This window comes from Natator depressus, chromosome 17 (assembly GCF_965152275.1).
Source record: "Natator depressus isolate rNatDep1 chromosome 17, rNatDep2.hap1, whole genome shotgun sequence".
Taxonomy (NCBI): Eukaryota; Metazoa; Chordata; order Testudines; family Cheloniidae; genus Natator; species Natator depressus.
This window is the reverse complement of record NC_134250.1, coordinates 19,989,342-19,997,395: the sequence shown is the minus strand read 5'-3', so window position 1 is coordinate 19,997,395 and position 8,054 is coordinate 19,989,342.

Genomic DNA, 8,054 nt, shown 5'->3' with positions numbered 1-8,054 from the left:
TCAACAGCGTGAGCACATGTCTGAGGCTTGCCTTTCTTGGCATGGGCTTGTCGGTGTGTTCATTCTCACATGTGTGCACGAAGAGCCCCTCCCCCCCCTTCTGCTGACAAGACACCCAGGTTTGGCAGTTAGCTGTATCATTTTTGTTCTTCCTTTTAAATGGATTTTTTTCCCCCAGCTGGCATTTTGGCACTAGGTTTAAAGCAAAATGATCCTGAAATTCTAGTGTTAGGAGTCTGGCAGGGACAGTGGAACTCTCTGACTGTACCAGATTTGCTGGACAGGTACTGGAGTTCTACCTCTTGTTGCTGGAGCTGATCACTGTCAGTTTTGTACAGATTTAAAAATGATCATCAATGAAACAAAACTAGACAATGGCCTCCCTGAAGGATAACAAAAATACTGTATAGCCATGTACCTAGTGTTTGAGAAAGATCCTACAGCTAATATAAACACGATGCTTTTCATGCTCCTCTGTGTAAAGGGGCATAAGCATAAATAAGTATCAGGACTGACCGTTTATAAATTGATCTGACCCAAACGCACCTACATCTTATGGTCATGGCAGGAGAGATCAATGAACTTCAGTTAGAAATGCCTGTTTTCTACAGTTGTTTTACCATAATTGACCTGCTAAATTCACCCTGACTTAAGACTACTTTGCAAAGATTGACTGACATTTCAGATGTCAACATCTCAGTTTATATGCAAGTATGTACAGTTTCCTAATAGGCAAGGCTAGCTCCTTAAACTGTTTAAAAGGGCTGATCAGTAGCTGCAGTGGATCTCAGCTTCATTCCTTCCCACTGAAAGCAGCTTAGTACACACGCGCGCACACACACACACAAAGCCAGGGGCTGGTGTAATAGAACAAATGAAACCTGAGAGGGAGAGTTCTGTGTTCAGGCTTTACTAGAAGGAGATGCTGTAATAGTTTATACACTGTTATACTTTCTGGGTTCTTCTATTACTTTGTCCTAGACAATCCTTTCCCTAAGCATAACGCATGTCAGAAACCCTGGGGCCATCCAACGGCAGACTCTTGAATTACATTATGTCAAGGCAGTCAAGTTGTTTAAAGATCTGCAAAGAAATGAGAAATTGGGTTTGTGCCTCCCTTCACACACACCTTTTTCTTTTGGCTAATTTATGCTTGATAAAAGAGGTCTGCATTTTTTAAAAAAAAGTTATTTTCTGCTTGTGTTTTATACTTTAGAAATATAGGTCTTGTCTGCCCTGTTTTTCCCCTCTAACTTGCTCAACCACATGAGAAACACTTGGGAGAAAAGATTTCTTGGTTAAAGTTTAAGGGAGGAGGAAGCTCCCAATCCATATCTGAGACCAACAAGTTCTTCAGTAAAACCAGACCTGCCGCTTCTAAGGTTAAAAAATGTTGAAGCCTTCCTTCTCTATAATAAAACAAAAAGCCCAATACTTTCCCATTGGTAGGTCCCATTTCACAGTGATGCTATTACTATCTTGGTGACACTTTTTATTAAGACATTTATAAAAAAAAATAAACTCTAACTAAAGTTTCATTTTTATGACCAAATCCCTGGAATCTTGCTGTCAGGGTTTATATGATCACCAAAGTCACTTGCTGGAATACAAACAATATTGAGAGCACTTCTGCAATGTGAGAGGCTGCGATTTAGCGGTCTAATTACCACCACCACTAAAGAGAAGAGCATCGCTAAGTCATTGTCCACTGTGCTGAAATTGTGGGCCGTGCACAGTTAGGTTTGCAAAATGGAATGCTAGAGAGAGAACTGAAACAAATCGATGGCTACCCAGGTACTTACACCATAGCCACTTGGAACTTCACAGTAACTTTCCTCCTGCTTCAAAAACACAGGCCTCTATCACTTGAGCTAAAGGCAAATCTAGTATCCATATAGGGTCTATGACACACAGCTGAGTCCATCCAGTAAAGGGCGGTCGTACATATTCCCAGCAATCCATACATTATTCTATGAATGGTCAGTTGTAAATTCTAGGCTTATGATTCTACTGAGACGTTTGGAGGACTTGGTCATGGTTTGTGACATCAGTAGAACCTTGTGCTGGAATTGTAATTCTAGAATTAAGTGTGGCTTGTTATTTATCCTGTACATTGCATGTACTACAACGTAATAACATGCTTTGCTACAGGGGGTTCTAATGTCATCTCTTTGGTATTAACACGTTATGTCCATATTCTTGTTCTCTAGCCAGATTTATCCCTTAAACATTTTTAATAAGCAAACTCATTTGTAAATGCCAATAATAAAGCGTTTATAAATGTGCTATAAAGTAAAAATATCACGTATTAAGCCAATACATAGATTACTATAACCCTGTGCCCTGCAGTTTATAACAGAAATTGGTCTAACAAAAGATATTACCTCACCCCCACCTTGTTTTTCTAATATCCTGGGACCAACACAGCTCCAACAACACTACAAACGGTTTCTAACACACTTAGTTGTAGGTTTTCTAGCGCTGATTAAGTATTTTGAAAAATGTTATAAATGTAATTATCATATTCTACAGTGACTCAGAGAAAATTATATTAGTAATAAGAAGACTTATTTATATAGCAATTTTCAGCTTCAGCGTGAACTAGAGCTACAAACACTGAATCCTCGCACCAGTGCGGTGGGGTGTCGTTATTTTACAGGTGGGGAAATAAAGTAGCAAGCTCAAGTGATTTGCCTAAAGCAACAGAAAGAGCTAGTGGCAGAACTGGAATTTAAATTGAGGAATTCCAGGCTTCCAAGCCCATGCTCAGATCCCCAGGCAATATTGGTTGGTGTCAGCATTGGGCTGTGAAGCCACAAAACAGGAGGGAGAAGATGACAAGCACAATAGCATTTATAACTAAGCTCTTAATAAATATTGTAATAACTAATCACATAATTATTTATGCATTAACCTATTTCTAAAAATACCCTTAATACAAAGTGTTACCATTCTCTTTCTTTAAACGAGGTTCTAAGAAGGAACATTTCCCCATATATATTTTTACACACACAACTGTGCTTCCTTGGCAGGAAAATTGTTCCCAAATATTCCTGGCGAGCGTCTTCCCTGGGAGGGCTCAGAAGAGAGCCACATTTCTCTCTGCACTGTGTACCTGTTATTCATTGTTCTACATTGGAGGAAATATACAGACAGTGACTTGAAAGCCTCTAATTAGGAGTCTCTCTCTATTCCCTCCCATCCCTGCCCCCAGATGTTCTTCATCTGATCTGTTTAGTTTGGGGGTTTCTTGGACTTGGTTGTCCACTATTTCTTGTTGGAGATTCCCAATGTGTCTGTAAAGCCTGTAACACACTACAACCCCGTTATCTGAAATCAGATTAAAATCGGGTGCATTTCCCCTTCTTCTGTACCTACGTCTCTGTCATTTTCCTGCGATGTCTGATTGCTTTCTTATATCCACACTCCTCACCATCACCAAGTGACCAGCATGAGCAGCTCTGCTTCTAGAAATACAGGAATTGCCAGACTGGATCAGAACCGAAGTCCAGCTAGTCTAATATCCTATCTCTGACAGTGGCCAGCACCAGTTGCTTCTGAAGATGCAAAAAGCCCCGCAGTAGCAGATGTGGGATAATCTGCCGCTCCACCCACCTTCCATTAGCTCTGATCCTGGTCTCTACTAGATGAGGTTGGCTTAAGTCCTGATACATGAGGTCTAATATCCGTCCCCACATTTTGTGTGTCATTAATTATGTTAACTCTGACTAGTTTGATACCCCTATAAAGATCCAATCAACTTCTCATGAACTTTCCAAAACCCAGCAACTTCCTACAGCTTTGTTTTTCTTTTAAATAATCTCATTCCAGCGCCTCAATCTCAGCAATTCCTGACTAAGTCAAATTAATTATATGAGTGGTTTTTTCCTTTTGACCAGTAATCAATCTAATGTTGAATCCACCAGGTTAGATTTAAAAATAAAGCACAGATCCTTTAGCTGGTTACATTGAAGCTGCAGTGGCTTGAAATCAAACTAAAAGGCATAGCAATTTACAGCATATCATCACTGCTATTTTAACTTGAACTAACTAACCCAAGTTGAGAACGGTTTGTTTGTTTTTTTTCCCCTTGCACTGTAGACATACCCTGTGTGGTGGAGGAACTGAGCTAAAAGAATAGTTTTACATTGAATGAAGACTGTACCTTATTTACTCAGCAGAAATTATTTCAGTCTGGTTTCAGTCATACCCAAGATGAAGGATAGTGGCGTTTTGCCTGGTAAAGCACAACTGGCTTGACACCTTGACATTTATTTCTCTCTCTCTCTCTCAGAAAGGTCAGTTTTACAAAGCTGAAAACAATTATGAGCCTGATCAGCTGGGAGGAAGAATTCAATCAGAAAAATCTGAATGATAATTGGGATTTAAGAACTCTTTTACGAGCTGCCCAAAAAGCCATAAACCTACAATCAAGTAAGAAGGCGGTATAGGCTGTGAGGGTCATGCTGGCCCACTAGACGTGCAGCACAAAAAACACACTGTGTGTAAAGGCAAAAGCACTGTCTGAGCCTGATTCTGCACTGCTACAGCCAGCTTGGATGGTCATTTGCAGCTGGATAAGGGGATGCTGTTGCTGGTGTTTAACAGCAACTGTGCACAGCTGCATATGGGATGAGATGGGGGGCGGGGGGAATCAGACCCACTGGTTTTTTGTCTTGACCTGATTTCCAGCTGGATGTGAAGGGCCCTTTGCCCTGTGATGCCCCTCCATACCACAGAGCATAGCCTTGCGAGAATTTGAAAACACTAGCTGAAAACACTAGCAACCCCGAGCCTGGAGGCAATGATCACATGCAGGAATAGTGAGCACACAGCTCCACTCTGGAGAACCTGAGGGAAGATGGTCCCTGAAGAGAATTTTAAAATGAAGATAGGGAAACCTAGGGGGACAAAATTCCCCCAGCCAGACTGCAGCCTGGACCTATCTCCTTAACCCAACCAGGCGAGATCTCCCAATAGCTAGGCCTGGAGCCTGTGAACGATGGCCTGGTTAATAGTAGCAGTTGTTAGATGCATTACAAGTTGGGTATAACTGGCACTAATTGAGGCAGAGGGTCCCTGGGCCATGCCAGCCCAGCCCTTCACCTACATGAAACGCTCCCTCACCACCTGAGCTGATTGAAGACCCTGTTGTATTGAAGACCCCATTGTGAGGCCCTTACAAGGTTGAAACACTAGATGAAGGGTGACGGAACATCAGTGATGTCTCTGTAATCCTGTGTTGCTACTTAGGGATGAGTCCTCTAGAATATAAAAGAGAATGGACACCTTTCTGTAGGTTTTTAATGAACCATCCCATAGAATTTAATAGAGAATTCTATCCTCCAGTGTTCGGGAAAAAAGGAGGTCATTTAATTTTAGATTTTTTTAGAGTAATTTCTGAAGGATCCTCTTAATTTGCTGGGTGGTGTAAGCCCCAGTTGGCCAATTTAGGAGAGGCCACTATGGCTCTGATCCAAAGTCAATGGACAGACTTCCATCCACTTTATTGGGTTTTGGCTTAAGCCATAGGTGCTGGAGCTCAGAACACAGTGATGCCCAATCCCTTTCCTACTCACTCTAATCACCTCACTTAATTGAACTGCCCAACTGTCTTTCCTAACTGCCATGAAACCTGCAGGGCCCCCACGTTCCACCTGACAACTTATCCCACATCCCACCCCATCATCACTACCACCAACTGCAGGGCCCCCACGTTCCACCTGACAACTTATCCTCCACTACCATTGCCAGGTGTCTGGTTTTCGACCAGAACATCTGGTCAAAAAGGGAACCTGGCAGCATCCAGTCAGAAATGTCCACTTGGCCACAGCAGACAGCAATGCCTGCCCTTTGGCCGGGGGGTGCACTGGGCCAGGGTACCCCTCCTTGGTGGGGGGCAGGAGGAACAATCATGTATCCCCTGGGGTGGGAGATGCACAGATGGCTGGGGAGCGTGGAGCAATGCCAAGCACCCAGCATCTTGCTCCAGCTAACTTGGGCGGCGCTGCCCCTGGGGTGGGAGGAGGAGAGAGGAGCCCCCCATGGAGCACAGGACACAGCCCCAAAGAATGGGTCTTCACCCACGGCGCTGCAGGCGATGAGTAGCGGGGAGAGCACCCCTTGCAGGGCAGGGTCCCCCTGGGCAGAAGGTGCCCACTACTGGAGCCCCGGTGGCACCCAGGGCAATCCCCTCCCACCCAGTCCCCAGGAAACAAAAGGGCCGGCACCTTCCCTAGCTCCACTGGGCAGAGCTGTGCCTTCCCCGGCTTGTGAAGGGGAAGCCTCCACGCCCCGACCATGCTCCGCTCCCCAGCAACAGCACCTGGCAGGCGGGCGGGGCAAGAGAAACCCCAGCGCCCCGAGCCTGGTCCCCCACAGAAGCACAGGGCAGGCAGAGGAAGCTACAGTGCCTGGACCCCCACTGCGGCCCTAGGACTGGAGGAGCTCTGGTGCCCTGCCATGGCCTCGGGGCTGGGGGAGCTCTACCCCCTGCGGCATCCCCTGGGCCCTGGCAGGAGTGGGGGGACAGAGGTTCTGGGCTGCAGGGGGGGGGGCAGAATGGGGTGGGGCCATAGGTGGAACAGGGGCAGGGCCACGGGGGCAAGGAGCAGAACAGTGTGGGGCCTTGGGTAGGGCTGCAGGTGGAAGGTGTGGGGAGGAGGCCCCAAACTTGCTCTGGCCCAGGGTCCCACGAAACCTTAAACCGACCCCCACCGTACCCTAATTACCCCAACCCTAGCTCCTCGCTATGGGGACAATCCCTCCCTGCCCTGGCCCCTTGCTCTGGGGACTGACCCCCACTGTGCCCTGATTGGGCAGGCAGCAGGCTCCGCATCAGCTCCAGCAGGTGAGTCACGGGAGAACGGAGAGTGAGCGACCGGGGGGAGGGGAGGATGGAGAGCGAGCAATGGAGGGAGGGGGAAGAGGAGTGAGCAGGGGGCGGGGCCTTGGGAGAAGGGGCGGGGCAGGGGTGTACGGTTTTCAGCAATTAGAAAGTTGGCAACCCTATTCCCCCCCCACCTCCCCCACATCAACTCTACCACCAACTGCCACGGAAACTTCAGGGCCCCCACGTTCCACCTGGCAACTTACCTTCCCCCTTCCCCCACCCCCGTCATCACTACCACCAACTGCCACGGAAACTTCCGGGTCCCCACGTTCTACCTGGCAACTTACCTTCCCCCTAGCCCTCCCCCATCATCACTACCACCAACTGCCACGGAAACTTCAGGGCCCCCACGTTCCACCTGATAGCTCAATTGCCTCCCCCTCAACGGCCACGGCACCATCAGGGCAAGAACATTGCCGGAGGCAGCTCACCATCTCTTTCTACAAGTGACTCTCCATGCTCAATTATCCAGCACCTGAGCAGATGAGAGAACCTGCCGAAGAATTGTCATCCCCTGTTTGTCTATTCCTCCTTTCAGGTTTTGCACTTACCCTGCCCTCCCTAGTCACAGCTGGCCTTCCTGCTCTACAGAGGGCTATCTCTGTTCATATGGGTCTCTTTAGCTGCACACAGACACCACTGAATGCATGGAGACTTATGAACATAGAGGAGGTCTGACCTCCTTTAAAGCCCTCTTCCCCTGGGAACAAGTGGGACCTGATAATGTTGCTGTGTATTACCTGATAACTGCCACATTAACCCACCTCCCCGGATCCATGCTCCCTCCAGCTAACCTGTCAGACACAGAGCCCTGAAGAGGGACCCCCTGTATCATGGGCAGTTTGTCTTCAAGCTTTAAATCCAGAAAAATGAGTTTCCAACAGGTATAAGACACAGATCTCCAACCCTTTCTCCAGCCATCTGTTTCCGACTCAGTTCCTAATCTCCGACTGCCTCATTCTCATGCCACTTGAAACAATCACTAAATTGCCTCCTGATAACGAACCCTGCAGAGAGAGCTGTTTTACCCTTCCTGAAAGAGGAGGAGGGGCGTGCTTGGTGATGAGTCATGGAGGAAAATTTACTGTAAAAAGTTTCAAACCCATGTTTCTATAAACATTACAGAAGCTACAGCAACACTTGGAAAAAACCCTTTCAGCGG